This window comes from Otolemur garnettii, unplaced genomic scaffold, assembly GCF_000181295.1.
Source record: "Otolemur garnettii isolate 467f Iridium unplaced genomic scaffold, OtoGar3 scaffold00175, whole genome shotgun sequence".
Taxonomy (NCBI): Eukaryota; Metazoa; Chordata; class Mammalia; order Primates; family Galagidae; genus Otolemur; species Otolemur garnettii.
The window spans coordinates 1198883-1201805 of NW_003852570.1; the positions used below are offsets into that span (position 1 = coordinate 1198883).

The 2923-nt window shown below is 39.6% G+C and overlaps 1 pseudogene; it reads left to right on the forward strand.

Annotated features, from left to right (window-relative positions):
- Window positions 1–581: 581 nt before the first annotated feature.
- LOC100949942 lies at window positions 582–2075 on the forward strand (annotated as a pseudogene).
- Window positions 2076–2923: the final 848 nt, after the last annotated feature.

Genomic DNA, 2923 nt, shown 5'->3' on the forward strand with positions numbered 1-2923 from the left:
TCTTAGAGCTTTTTGCCTTAGGATTAAGACTTTTATCCATCATGAGCTAATTTATGTGAGTGATGAGAGTTATAGATCTTATCTCAGTCTTCTACAAGTGGCTCTCCAGTTTTTCCAGCTCCATATATTACACAGATATTCTTTTCCTAGTGTATGATTTTATTTTTATCAGGTTTGTCAAAAATCAGATGAGAACATGAATATGAACTCATCTCTGATTTCTCAGTTCTGGTCCATGGGTCTATGCTCTATTTTTATGCCAGAACCATGCTGCTTTTGTTATTATAGCCTTATACTATAGCTTGAAGTCTGGTAAAGTGATGCCTCCTGGTTTGTTCTTATTACATAAGAGTGATAATGGCTATTCTTAGTATACTCTGGGTCCATATTAAGTGTAAAAATTTTATAGATCCAAAATATGGTATTAGTATTTTAATGGGAATTTTGTTGAATCTGTAAATACTTTGTGTAGTATAGCCATTTTAACAATGTTGAATCTGGGAGTGTGGTACTGGGATCATGCCGGTCATCCTGCAGCTGAGGTCATGTCTATAGCCTGACTCATCTTTAAGCTGGGGACCATGAACCACACCTACCAGGTGACATGCGTGGCTTGGGTCTGCTGTGGTGTGGCCAAAGAGATGACAGATAAGGTAGAACTGAGAATTAAAGTCATTCATTGCTGATGCAAAGGAAAAATTTCAAGAAGAAGGTGGCAGTGATGAAGAGGAAGTAGGCCATCCTTCAGAAGAGGGCATGCAGAGTGCACATACCCAGGCTCACCAAAGAGAGCTCTTGGAGGATGGTGACCCAGAGGATGACAGGACAATAGATGATGATGAGCTGGCCGAGTATGACTTAGATAAATATGATGAAGAGGATGATCCAGATGCTGAGACTCTTGGCAAATCTCTCTTGGGTCTTACACTCTATGGGAGTAATGATCAAGATCCTTACATTACTCTGAAAGATACAGAACAATATGAACATGAAGATTTCTTGATTAAGCCCAGCGACAATCTTATAGCTTGTGGCTGAGCTGAACAGGACCAATGCAATTTAGAGGTGCATGTTTATGATCAAGAAAAAGACTTTTTATGTACACCATGATATACTCTTGTCTGCGTATCCTCTGAGTGTGGAATGGCTGAATTTTGATCCTAGCCCAGATGATTCTACTGGAAATTATATTGCTGTGGGAAGCATGGCAGCTGTTATTGAAGTGTGGGATCTCGATATAGTGGACTCTCTAGAACTCGTCTTCACACTTGAAAGTAAACTTTCAAAAAAAGAAGAAAAAGAAAGGGAAAAAGAGTTCCTCAGCAGAAGAGCATACTGATGCTGTCCTTGATCTTTCATGAAATAAGCTAATCAGAAATGTATTGGCAAGTGCATCAGCTGATAATACTGTCATTCTGTGGGATATGTCCCTGGGGAAGCCAGCAGCTAGCCTTACTGTACACACGGATAAGGTCCAGACTTTGCCGTTTCATCCATCTGAAACACAAACTCTGATTTCTGAATCTTATGATGAATCCGTTGCTTAGTGTGACTGCCTAAGTCCAGAGGAAAGCCCTCGGATGTGGCAGTTCAGTGGGCAGATCGAGAGGGTGACTTGGAATCACTTTTCACCTTGTCACTTTTCGGCCAGTACAGATGATGGCTTTGTATATAATTTGGATGCACGTTCAGATAAGCCAATTTTTACTCTTAATGCCCACAATGATGAAATCTCTGGCCTTGATCTAAGCAGTCAAATCAAGGGTTGTCTTGTGACTGCTTCAGCTGACAAATATGTGAAGATCTGGGATATCTTAGGTGATAGGCCACGTCTAGTTCATTCTAGGGACATGAAAATGGGAGTTCTCTTCTGTCCTTCGTGTTGCCCTGATTTGCCATTCATTTATGCCTTTGGAGGTTAGAAATAAGGGTTTAGGGTCTTGGATATAAGCACAGTCTCTTCAATAAATGAAGCATTTAGAAGAAGAGAGAGGCTTGTTCTCAGTAACACAAGAAATTCCTCTATTAATGGCCTTTTGGGGAGCAGGAGCTCAGACATACCAATAGAGTCTTAAGGAAGATCATATAATTTCCAGTTTGGTTAAGCCTGACTGAGAGTTAAAAACCTGGCCTAAGAATGTTCCATGTGTACCAGCAGCCATGCAGAGTGACTGAAAATTCGCCTCCAGCTCCTGTCCTTCCATCCTGCAGCTGAAGTGACAATACAGACAAAGCAAGTCTTCAGGATTGTACTTCAAACAGGTGGTGTAGAGGGATCTTGTTGCATATCTTAAAAAGAATAATTAAAAAAAAAAGATTTTTAAAAGTAATTCCTTAAATATACCATCTGCCACAAGTAAGTGAGGTTTGTAAACAAGGTGGTAATTTATAGTTTTAAAAGAGGAAAATCCTGTGATCTTACAAGATGGGTACACCTTGACTTGGAAAAGTTGTGATGTGGCACCAGAGTTCACAAACAGGCAGGTGCTGACAGATTCCACTTTCATGCCTGTTCTCAAATTAATGCTATGATTTAGAAGTGCTCCCAGTGCTACTCTTAGAATTTGATAAGAAAAAGTGACATGCAGTGTCATGTCATCAGAAAGTGGAGGCAGACCATTCATTTATCCATGCTCAAAAATAATAAATGTTCTGTGTGAGTGCTATTAAGGGTAAGGGGCAGGTGAGGATTCACTGAAATAAGGAAAATCTTTGCTCTCTGCCTAACAAGGGATAATTCTAATTATAGATTGCCTTTTTATTAAATAGGAATATTAGCAGGTAGTAAAAGTTTGACTTATGAGAACCAACCCTAAGCTGGTAGAAGAGTTATCAGTTCATGAGCCATTAATGTTTCCTGTGTAATTCATGAATGTGACTTCAATGATTTTAGTGTTAATACTGCAGAATGTCATTGGTGTAG